This window comes from Chiloscyllium plagiosum, chromosome 15 (assembly GCF_004010195.1).
Source record: "Chiloscyllium plagiosum isolate BGI_BamShark_2017 chromosome 15, ASM401019v2, whole genome shotgun sequence".
Lineage (NCBI taxonomy): Eukaryota > Metazoa > Chordata > Chondrichthyes > Orectolobiformes > Hemiscylliidae > Chiloscyllium > Chiloscyllium plagiosum.
The window spans coordinates 493,873-506,613 of record NC_057724.1 but is presented as its reverse complement, the minus strand read 5'-3'; the positions used below and the strand labels follow the sequence as shown (position 1 = coordinate 506,613).

The following is a 12,741-nucleotide window of genomic DNA, read 5'->3' as shown; positions in this document are numbered from 1 at the left end:
CCCGTTGGGAGAGGAATCCCGCTCAAATACGAGTTTTGTTACAATCTGATGTTAACACATTCCGAGCATATATCTCACTACTCAATTTCTGTGTTATCCGTCGTTCTTTTTTCTCTGAATAATATAAGAGACTTAATTATACACTCTGGTTAGTTGTAGGTTAGATTAATAGTTAGTTGAGTTTTGTTTTTTTTCTCTTGGTATCTCTTTTTATTCTGTTTGATAAATTTTGGTTATTATTTATTTAAGATTTAATTGTATATCAATGTTTATACCAGGGTTTTTTTTTTAATTTGTAAACTTGTAAAAATATGTTAAATTTTCAATAAAAATATCTATAAAAAAAAGATTCTGGTGGAAATCCTGTGCAGATTCAGACAATGTCTGGTGTCAACAGATTTCCAAATGTTTCAAGAATAGGCCTCAATTTCTATCAATAACTGAAGACTGGAGAACATTCATGGGAATTTGGTCCCTCACTCCAGTTGTTGGCTTAGGTTCATTTGGAGATCAAAACACGAACCATGGCTAAGTTATCACTGGCTCTGACTTAACTTATTTTACCCTATCATCTAACTTATTTTCTTTACTCATGAGACATGGGGTGTTGCTGTTTGGGCCAGCATTTTTGCTCATCTGTAGTTGTCTTGGAGATCTTGTCTACCCCATTGTCACCATTTCTGTCTCCCTTAACTCCATTCCATTTCCCAATCCCAATTGACATAACACTCAAAGCTGGAAAGTGAGATGACAAGGAAGTAAGTGGCACCTGTACTCCCTTCTCCCATCTTGTTCCTTCTCACTTCGCTCCTTCCTCCTACTGCTCTCCTCCTTTCAAGGGTAAGTTAGAATTTCATAAATTGTTAATGAGAGAGATACTTCACAAAATATTTGTATGGAATCAGTCAGTGAATAAATCAACTAGCAAATATTTAAGAGACTCTGCAAAGTGAGTGCTGATCTGTCATGTTGTGTTCTTTCTGCTGACATTTGGTAAGGTAGAGAGTATTTAGGTAGTGGGTAGCAAATGCAGATTAATTGGGAATTTATGCTTGCATCAGGATTGTATGTTTATATATCAATGACAAACTGAAGATTTGTGATATGCTTATTCAAAAGGAAGCAGAGAAAAGGTGAATCTCAGATGGAGGATGAACTGGTCAATGGTCCATTCCAGCCTGTTTATACTGAGACTTTTGCCAAGAGTCTAACCCAGGTGATTATTTCTGCTTCTCTTTTATTAAAACCTGCTGAGAAATGATGTTTGTATTTTTTCTAAATTAATCGATAAATCCAATGCTTAAGTGAACTGTTACTATTGCTAAGGACCCCAGGTCAAATCAGACCAGGTCAAATTGAGGTCACAACCTCACCCTGTGTGGTAAACAGGCATCAAGCAGTGATTTTCCCTAAATTTACCAGTTACTGTTTAGAAAGTGAGTTGTCATTTAATTAAGAATGGTGGTGTACTCTCAAAGCTGGAGGCCCAGTATCAGAACCTCTAACTTGGAGGGGAGCTACAGCCTTGCCACTCTGCTAAGAGGTAGAGACAGAGATTCCTATTGTATCATTGTATAGATTCCAGACCTGACAGGCCTGTACTTTAAAACAGTGAGATGACACTGTGACATCCCTTTGGTAGCAATTGTTGTCGCAGTCACAGTAGTGATTGTTGGAGCCAGCTGGTATTTACTATATCTGTATTCTATGTAATCAGTAAGCGCAGAATCTGGGCTATGGTTATTTTTGAGATACTGTGGCAGTCTGAACAGTGAGTTTGTTATAAATTTGAAGACATCTGTCTCAATAAGAACCCAGTCTTTGTGGTATACGTTAGACATGTTACATATAGGTGCACTCAGCACATATTATACTGGCAAGAAAAATAGAAAATGCTAGAGAAAGTCTCCCAGTATCTGTGGAGAGGAAGAAACAGTGTTAATGTTGCCAGTCTAAAGATTCTTCTTCAGAATTCATGCTGACAAAGTTGTTTCACTCAGAAACATCATGAATGCCCTCTCTGTGACTTTAAGAGGACTATATTAAAAAATACCTCAGCAGCTGGGTCACAGTGTGACCACCACAGTGTGACCACCAGAGGGTGAGCGCTGGCTACAGCCTCGAAGTTTGCCTGAATGCTGACCCCAGTTTACTCAGTGTCTCATCTTTGGATGATCTTTTCATTCCAGGAGCCAATCTAGTGAATCTTCACTGGCTCATCTCCAAGGTGAATGCTTTGGTCAGTGAGATCTCAGTAAAGCCGTACTTGCTGCATCTCAGCCTACTTCAGAAAATGGAGATTTCGACCAAACACTGTTAAGGGTGACAATGTTAAAAACCACACAACACCAGGTCATAGTCCAACAAGTTTATTTGGAAGCACTAATTTTCAGAGTGCTGCTCCTTGATCAGGTGAAGTCTAGGTGAAAGTGAGTTGCAGATGCTGGAGATCACAGTCAAGATTAGAGTGGTGTTGGAAAAGCACAGCAAGTCAGGCAGCATCCAAGGAGCAGGAAAATCAACGTTTTGGGCAAAAGCCCTTCATCAGGAAGTCTGCCCAGCAATTGAATACTATTGCTCAACCTAACTCAGGAGCTGCTATAATATGGTAACTAATCACTGATAGGAAGTCATGAGAATTATTACTAGGACATTAAAAGTAAAACATCTCAAATGTCTGTTCTAGCACCCATTGAACTTCTTGGTGTTGCCAGGAAATCAGCCTCCTCAAAGAAAGTACTGATCGACAGTTAACAATGCACTCCCATTGACACAGGACCTTAAAAAAACTCCTAGGATTACCTGAAATGCCATAGTCACCACTGGAAAACATCCCATACTCTGCAAACCAGTGACAGCTGCACCTTGTCCTATACATTGTCAAACACTACCTGGTAATTAACCCAAGCAGCAAAGTCCCAGGTTTCAACCATCCAGGAAAAATCTGGACAATCCTCAAATGTTTGAGGATGGAGGAGGAAGAAGTGATCATTTGCTCCATAAGTGTAACATAACGAGCAGCTGGAATTGTGACTGTGGCCGGCCAAGTCTGACCATCGACCACAGACTGAACTCCTGCCCTGACAGACTAATCCGTGGTGGTGTCACAGTCATTCACACTGCATCAACTGAAGCTGTTGAAGTGAATATTAATCTTGACACAGAACAATAACTGCATCCCCAATAGAGAATAACAAAAAATCAAACCATTATACAGCTGTATCTCCTGCTGGGAGCTCACTAGATGATCTGGGCACAGATCTACGTTCTTGTTAAATGCTAAGTATTTTACAATAAAAAAGAATTCTTGATCAACATCATATCACACTTCTTATTTCAAAATCAGAGTGTTCCAGAGCCAAAGGATCAGATCATTGAAGGAGAAACCAGCAGTGTCTTCATTCCAGGCTTGGCTACAAAAAAGAAGAATACAAAGAAGAATAAAATTGCAGTGAGCCCAACTCAGAGTACACAGAAAAAATTGTTTGAAAAAGTGCAAGATCAAAGAACTCTTGAAGTTACACCAAATGAGGGTAAGCAGAATTAAAGTAAAGCTTCACAGCATGAACAGGACAAATCATTATGTTGTTGTACAGCACAGAAGGAGGCCATTCAGCCATCATGTCAATGCTGGTCCTCTGTAAGATCAATTTACAGTGGTGCCACCCTGTCTTTTCCCCACAGCTCTGAAGGTTTTTCCTTTTCAGATGATCCCATTGTCTTTTGAAAGCACCAACTGAACCTCCCTCCACCACATTTACAGGCAGTGCATTTCAGATCCTAACCCATCACTGTTTGACACATTTTTCATGGCACTGTTTTGTCATTTGTTAATTACATTAAAGATTTGTTCCCTCTATTCACAAAGTGGTGTAGTTTGATGTCACTGATCTAGTTGCGCCAGAAGCCAGGGCTAATGTTCTGGGGATATGTGTTCATATTACACCATGGCAGATGGTGAAATTTAAATTAATTTAATAAATCAGGAATTAAAAACTACTCTAATAGTGACCATGAAGTTTTTTTGTATTTGCTCTTGGGTGAGCATTTATTGCCAATTCCTAATTGCCCTGAAGAAGATGGCAGTGAGTTGATTCACTCATGTCCTTCAGAGAAGGAATCTGCCATCCTTACCTGGTCTGGCCCACATGTGACTCCACACCCTCAATGTGGTTGATCCTAAATGCCTGCCTCAAACTGCTTCCAAAATCTCACAGAACTGGACAGATCATCCACCCTCAACCGAGGCACAGGAATTGATCCTTTCACCCCTGAGAAAGTCATCACACTGAATCTTTGGCTTGAAAGGCAGGGCGAGATTTGAAACAAAATCGTGCAAGAAGTCTGATGAGGTTTATCTCAATGTCGGGAGCAACTTGCTGCATCTTTATGCATTTGCTGATAGATGAGAGGAATTTCTCATTAGGCAGTAGTGAGTTGACAATGAAATGGATTATAGTTTGCTAAACACCTTATTAATGTCACAATTCACTTCATTAACATTTAGCTTCCTATCTTACCAAATAAGATCATCATCTGCATTCTTGATATGGCAGATAGACCAGATTTCTGGTGACTGTAGCTCTCCACTGGCTCTGAAGAGTCTCCATATTGTTCAGAACCAAACAGCATCTCATGTCTCTCTCGTCCAGAGACACTGGCATCTGAAATGTGCATGCTTGCACTATCCATGCCTTTCTTGGCTGTGCCAATTAGCACAATGATACAAAACAAGCAGTATCCATGGGTCAGCAGTCCTCAGTCAAGGGGGTGTATCTCTGCTATATGGCAGTGTGCTGTGTTAATCTCACACCTGCACCATATGCCAGCAGTTTATGCAGCAAACTGCCAAGTGCAGCAAGCAAACAGCCATGTCTCAAAGTCTTGGGGAAGGGGTCATGGAATCATACAGCACAGAAACAGACCCTTTGATCCAACTCATCCATGCCGATCAGGTTTTCCAAACTAACCTAGCCTCACTTGTCTGAGTTTGGCCCATATTGGGCTGAGTCCTCACCAAAGTCCATGGAGGCACCCAGCAGTCTGAGGGTGTTGTACTTAAATGCACACAGTAAACAAGATAACTGAGATTGGTGGCTATGATGTTGTGGGCATCACACGGTTGCAACGGTATTGGGAATGAGAACCAAATACCCAAGAATACACATCCTATCAAAAGGATTGGCAGAGGGACCAGGGTTGCCTTGCAGTGAGAAGCAATTACAGAATCATCAGATGTAGAAATTATGAGGGTAAAGTTGAGGAACCACTAAGGAAAAAAGACCTTGATGGGAGTTGTGTAAATTTTTCCTAGCAGTCGTCAGTATGTGGGTCAGAAAATAAATCAGGAGATGGAAAAGGCATGCAGGAAAGCCACCATTACAATAATCATGAGGGACTTCAATATGCAAGTGGCCTTGAAAAACCAGGTTGGTAGCGAATCCAACAAAAACTTGATTGAGTTTTTTGAAGAAGTAACAAAGAGGATTGATGAGGGCAGAGCAATAGATGTGATCTATATGGACTTTAGTAAGGTGTTTGACAAGATTCCCCATGGGAGACTAGTTAGTAAGTTTAGATTTCACGGAATACAGGGAGAACTAGCCATTTGGATACAGAACTAGCTCAAAGATAGACGACAGAGGGTGATAGTGGAGGGTTGTTTTTCAGATTGGAGGCCTGTGACCAGTGGAGTACCACAAGGATCGGTGCTTGGTCCTCTACTTTTTGTCATTTATATAAATGATTTGGATATAAGCATAAGAGGTACAATTAGTAAGCTGGCAGATGACACCAAAATTGGAGGTGTAGTGGACAGTGAAGAAAGTTACCTCAGATTATAACAGGATCTTGATCAGATGGGCCAAATGGGCTGAGAAGTGGCAGATGGAGTTTAATTCAGATAAATGCGAGATGTTGCATTTTGGGAAAGCAAATCTTAGCAGGACTTATGAATTTAATAGTAAGGTCCTAGGGAGTGTTGCTGAACAAAGAGACCTTGGAATGCAGGTTCATAGCTCCTTGAAAGTGGAGTCGCAGGTAGATAGGACAGTGAAGAAGGCGTTTGGTATGCTTTCTTTTATTGGTCAGAGCATTGAGTACAGGAGTAGGGAGGTTATGTTGCGGCCTCACAGGACATTGGTTAGGCTACTGTTGGAATATTGCATGCAATTCTGGTCTTCTTCCTATCGGAAAGATGTTGTGAAACTTGAAAGGGTTCAGAAAAGATTTACAAAGATGCTGCCAGGGTTGGAGGATTTGAGTTATAGGTGAGGCTGAACAGGCTGGGGCTGTTTTCCTTGGAGCGTCGGAGGCTGAGGAGTGACCTTATAGAGGTTTACAAAATTATGAGGGGCATGGATAGGGTAAATAAGTTTAGGGTGAGAAGAGAAAGATATAAAAGAGACCTAAGGAGCAACTTTTTCACGCAGAGGGTGGTACGTGTATGGAATGAGCTGCCAGAGGAAGTGGTGGAGGCTGGTACAATTGCAACATTTAAAAGGCATTTGGATGGGTATGTGAATAGGAAGGGTTTGGAGGGAGATGGGCCGGGTGCTGGCAGGTGGGACTAGATTGGTTTGGGATATCTGGTTGGCACGGATGGTTGGACTGAAGGATCTGTTTCCTGGTGCTGTACATCTCCATGACTCTATGTCTCAATGAAAAGAAATTTGTGAAATATCTACGAGATTTTTGTTTGAGCAGATTTTGTTTGTGGTAGATCCCCCAAGGGGATGGGCAATTCCTGATTTGGTGATGTGTAATGAGGCAGATTTGATTAGGGAACTTTAGGTGAAAGAATCTGGAGGGGGCAGTGACCATAATATGATAGAATTCACCCTACAGTTTGAGAGAGAGAAACCGGAATCAGATATAATAGTATTACAATTGAGTAAATGTAATTACAAAGACATGAGAGAGGAGCTGGCCTGAGTTGATTGGAAGGGGAGCCTAACAGGGAAGATGGTGAAGCAGCAAAGGCAGGAGTTTCTGGGGGTAATTTGGGAGGTTCAAGGGGAGTTCGAGACAACCGGCTGACAAGGGAAGTCAGGAACAGTAGAAAAGCAAAAGAAAAAGTATACAATTTGGTATAAATTAGTGCCAAGCCAGAGCATTGGGAAACCTTTAAAAACTAGCAGAGGACAACTAGAAAAGCAATATGTGGGAAGAAGATGAAATATAAAGATAAACTAGCTAGTAATGGAAAGGAGACTGCAGAGATTCTTTTGATATATAAAAGATAAGAGAGAGGCAAAAGTGGACATTGGATCACAGGAAAATGAGGTTGGAAAGTAGCAATGCAAAACAAAGAAATGGTGGAGGAACTGAATAGATACTTTGTATCAGTCTTCTATCGGAAAACACCAGTAACAGACCAGTAGAGTCAGGGGTAGAAGTCAGCGTAGTGCCCATCATTAAGGATGATTGACTTTATGACTCTAAGTGCTCAGGGAGCTGGAAAGTGTGACTACAGCCTAGAATTCTGAAGGAGATAGCTGAGGAAACTATATAGATATTGATGTTAATCTTACAGGAATCACTGGAATCAGGGAGGGTCCCATAGGACTGGAAAATGGCTAATGTCACAGCCCTGTTTAAGAAGGGAGGGAGGCAAAAGAAAGGAAACTATAGGCCGGTTCACCTAACCTAGGTCGTTGGTAAGATTTTAGAGTCCACTATTCAGGATGAGATTGCACAGTACTTGGAAGTGCATGGTAAATTGGGGTGAATCATCATGGCCTGATCAAGGGCAAGTCATGCCTGACAAATTTGTTAGACTTCTTTGAGGAGGTAATGAGCAAGTTAGACAAAGGAGGGCCAGTGGATGCAATGTATTTTGGATTTCCAGGAGGCCTTTGACGAGGCTGCCAAACAAAAAGGGCCCATGATTTTAGGGGCAAGGTACGGGCATGGATAGAGTATTGGCTGACTGGCAAATGGCAGAGCGTGGGTATAAAGGGATCTTTTCAACTGGTGACTATTGGAGTTCTGCAGGGTTCAGTGTTAAGACCACAACTATTCGCATTATACAGTAACGATCTGGACGAAGGAACTGAGAGTATTGTGTCATCTGTAAATTTAGAACAAAGATAGTTGGAGGGGCAGGTCATGCTGAGGAAGTGGGGAGGCTGCAGAAGGACTTGGGCATGCTAGGACAGTGGGAAAACAAGTGACAGATGGAATTCAATGCGCAAAACTGTGAGATATACACTTTGGTAGGAAGAATAGAGTTATGCACTATTTTCAAATGAGGTAAGGCTTTGGAAATCTGAAATACAAAAGGACCTTAGGAGTCCTCATTCAGGATTCTCTTAAGGTTAACATGCAGGTTCAGTTGGTTGTTAGGAAGGCAAAGGCAATGTTGGCATTCATTATAAAAGGGCTAGAATACAAGAGCAGAGATGTACTGCTGAGACTGTAAAAGGCTCTGGTCAGACTGTATTTGGAATATGCTGAGCAGTACTGGAGTTCAGGCAGCATCTGAGAAGCAGGAAAATCGATGTTTCGGGTAAAAGCCTTTAATCAGGAATAGAGGCAGAGTGCCTGCAGGGTGGAGAGATAAATGAGAGGAGGGTGGGGGTGGGGAGAAAGTAGCATATGCCTGAGCAGTACTGGGCACTGTATCTAAGGAAGAATGTGCTGACTTTGGAGGGGATCCAAAAGAGGTTTGCAAGAATGATCTTGGGGACAAAAGGCGTTTTGTATGAGGAGTGGGTGAAGACTCTGGGTGTGTACTCAATAGAGTTTAGCAGGATGAGGGGGGGGATCTGATTGAAACTTACAAATTTCCGACTGGCCTGGATAGAGTGGACGCACAGAAGATGTTTTCATTAATAGGAGAGTCTAGGACCCAAGGCACAGCCTCAGATTGAAGGGATGACCCTTTAGAACCGAGACGATGAGGGATATCTTCATTGAGGGAAGGTGAATCTGTGGAACTCATTGCCACAGACCAAGTCATTGAATGTATTTAAGACAGAGATAGGTTCTTGACTAGTAAGGGGATCAAGGGTTACAGGGAGAAAGCAAGAAACTATTCTTGGTCTCATGTATGTAACACACAGTATAGCTTCTAGTCTTGTTGAATAGGAGCCCAAAGACAGCATTTATTTATAATGATAGGGCCAGAAAGAGTAGGGCTACACAAAAATATCTTTAGCTGACCTTAGTCTTTTGATTATGAACCCATCACCTAACTGTCTCCAACTATTTTCAGCACAAAACGGAGAAAGTTTTCTAAAAATCACAAGTATAGGTAAATTCTTGTTACTTGCTCTGATTTTCAGCTTCTGTTTAATTATCACACACACATATATGAAATATAATTGATAAATTAAAATTTGAATTTAAGATTTGACAATTTAACATTTACCTTTTGGAGAGTGCAAGAACTTGTGGTAGGAATCCCACATGGTGTTTACTACCGAGGAACATTTTTCCAGCATTAATCCTTTGGCAATGCTTTTCATTCTCTTCATCAAGGTGTCTGTGAGACTTCAGAGAGGAATCCATGTCTGTGCTCTGAACACAAATATAGAAATGTGTGAGATGCGATTTCTAATGAATAAAATATTACAGATTCTGGTGAAAGCTTTCTTAATATACAGGAAAAATAGATTCTATTTTAATTTTTACATCCTTTCTCTTTTCACAGAATTAGTTTGAACATTTATGTCAGCTTCTCAGCTCCAATCCATCACTAAAGCATAGCTCACAGATCTCTATATTTACTGACCATTTTCAAAGATGGTTAACCTGAAATCAAAGAAAGGCACTATCTTCTTCCCTGAGATAACTGGGACACAATGTGATCTCTAACAGGAAGCTCATCAACAACAGAAATGAAGTTTTAGGGATTGAAAATAAAGGCTGAGCTTTTGCTTGTCCCAGGAAAGTTGATGGATGGATTACTTAGATTACTTACAGTGTGGAAACAGGCCCTTCAGCCCAACAAGTCCACACCGCCCCGACAAAGCGCAACCCACCCATACCCCTACATGTACCCCTTACCTAACACTACAGGCAATTTAGCATGGCCAATTCACCTGACCTTGGCTGATAGCTAAGTCAGAACTGAAGCTGAGGTGGTACTATGGATTTTGATACCCCACCCCCAAGACACATTAACAGTAGGTTCTCGGTGTTCGTACCCTGCTTATACTTATAATTATGATCCCACTCCCACAGTAAGACCCTGAACTTACCTGTGTCCTGGTCTCCAGCATTTTGGGCAAAATTTAACAAGTGGCAAAGAATACGTCCTCATTGATGCTGTCTATCCCCCAGGTGCATTAACTGCATTGAAAAGAAGTTTCCATCCCTCTTGCAGGCCTTTCCCACCCCCAGGAAGGTGCAGACAGATTGGGGGTGAGCAGGGGAATGGTGGGAAGATCATCTGAGTATTTTACAGACCCTTCACCTACAAATCCAATTATTAAGTTCTACCCTTTGACTCTGGGTACAGTTTGTAGTCCCAGCAGTGGCCACTGCTCCTGGCGATGTTCCAAAGACTACACTCTGATCTGAGATGGGACTTCCTCCTGTATGATGGGTTGACAACCTGCTGCATCCAGTGATTGTGGGCTATCCCTAACCCTAACCCATTCCTGAAGAAGGGCTAATGCCCGAAACGTCGATTCTCCTGTTCCCTAGATGCTGCCTGACCTGCTGCGCTTTTCCAACAACACATTTCCATCTCGGTATCCCTGACTGCCAGCTTCACATTTCTTGCTGTAATCTCCGGTATCGGGCAGAATATTGCAACCTCAATGAAGGTGGATCCAGATCCAGACTGGTGAGGCAACTGTAAGTTCCAACCACAACAGTGACCCTGAGAATGAATAAATAAAACCAATGAGCTTATATATGAATATGAATTATATATGAATATGAGTATATATTATATGAATAAGTAAAAACAACCAAGTTATTGGTGCTCCAATAAAATTCCCCTGAGATCAGTCAGTGTTACACACTATCAGAGCATCAGTGGGTGACAAGTATTCGGGTCTCTATGTTCCTTGAAAATTAATGACATTAATAATTTCCCTCTTGTTTCTCTTGGTCCCCTATCAGTTTATTAGGAGTCACAAAATCTCCAGCACTGTGAAACTCATAAAGTGATTCATGCATCTTTCACTTCACCTTTTGCAGGTTGCAAGAAGAAAACTAAAAAATTCTTCAGGTAAATGTTGTCAACTTTTGTCTGATTTATGATTTTGTGAAACATTTTGCAATATTTCTTACTATATATTGTTAACTAAAAAAGGTAAAACATTGTATTAAACTTATATGGATGACAGGTCATAAAATTAGGTGCAATATTTCTTACAGCACCAGGGTCCCAGATTCAATTCCAGCCTTGAGCGACTGTCTGTGTGGAGTTTGCACATTCTCCCCGGTCTGCGTGGGTTTCCTCCGGGTGCTCTGGTTTCCTCCCACATTCTATAGATATGCAGGTTAGGTGAACTGGCCATGCTAAATTGTCCATAGTTGTTCGGTGCATTAATCAGGGTGGGTTACTCTTCGGAGGGTCGGACTTGTTGGGCCGAAGGGCCTGTTTCCACACTGTAGGGAATCTAATCTAATTATGCCCGAAACGTCGATTCTCCTGTTCCTTGGATGCTGCCTGACCTGCTGCGCTTTTCCAGCAACACTTTTTCAGCTCTGATCTCCAGCATCTGCAGTCCTCACTTTCTCCTGCAAAAGTTAATGTATGAAAACAGATGTTAAGAGTTTTGAGAAATAATTAAAAATTAGTTAACAAAGTAAGAATTAGTCCTGTAAAAAGTGAGATGGTGAATTATTAATTGAAAATAGATGGTAATACGATAAGGTGTATGAGCAGAATTAGGCCATTTAACCCACTGAGTCTGCACTATCATTCAATCATGGCAGATATGTTTCTCGACCCCATATCCTGCCTTCTACCCATAACCCTTCATATCCTTACTTACCAAGAACCTATCTATCTCTGGCTTAAATACACTAATGACTTTGCCTCCATAGCCCTCTGCAGCAATGATTTCCACAGATTCACCACGCTCTGGCTTTAGAAATTCCTCCTCATCTCAATTCTAAAGGATCATACCTTCACTCTGGGGCTGTGCCCTCAGGTCCTCGTCACTCCTACTAGAGGAAACATCTGCTCCATATCCACACTATCCAGGCCTCTCAGTATTCTGTAAGTTTCAATCAGATCCATGATCATATTGAATGGTGGTGCAGGCTCGAAGGGCAGAATGGCCTACTCCTGCACCTATTGTCTATTGTCTATTGTCTATTATCCCCCTACATCCTTCTAAACTCAATAGAGTACAGACAAGAGGCCTCAATGGCTCATCATATGACAAGACTTTCATTCCTGAAATAATTCTTCTAAACCTCCTCTGGATCCCCTCCACTGCCAACACATCCTTCTTAGATATGGTGCACAAAATCACTCTCAAAATTCCAAAGGTGGTCTGACCAGAGCCTTATACAGCCTCAGCAGTATATATCTGTGCTTGTTTTCTAGCCCTCTTGAAATGGATGCCAACATTGCATTTGCCTTCCTAACTGCCAACTAAAACTCCATATTAACCTTAACAGAATCCTGAAATACGATTTGCTAGTCCCTTTGCACTTCAGATTTTTGAAGCCTTTCCTCATTTATAAAATAGTCTACACTTCTTTTCTTCCAACCAAAATGTATATACACTTTCCACACTGTATTCCATCTGCCACTTCGCTCATTCTCCT

The 12,741-nt window shown here is 41.4% G+C and overlaps 1 long non-coding RNA gene across 1 annotated transcript; it reads right to left on the bottom strand.

The window, feature by feature from the left end:
* Positions 1-2,478: 2,478 nt before the first annotated feature.
* Positions 2,479-11,391, bottom strand: LOC122557036. The gene is made up of 4 exons (XR_006313735.1): positions 11,333-11,391; positions 10,666-10,831; positions 9,374-9,522; positions 2,479-3,413 (listed from the first exon to the last, which is right to left on the bottom strand). It is a non-coding gene; the product is annotated as an uncharacterized LOC122557036 (long non-coding RNA).
* Positions 11,392-12,741: the final 1,350 nt, after the last annotated feature.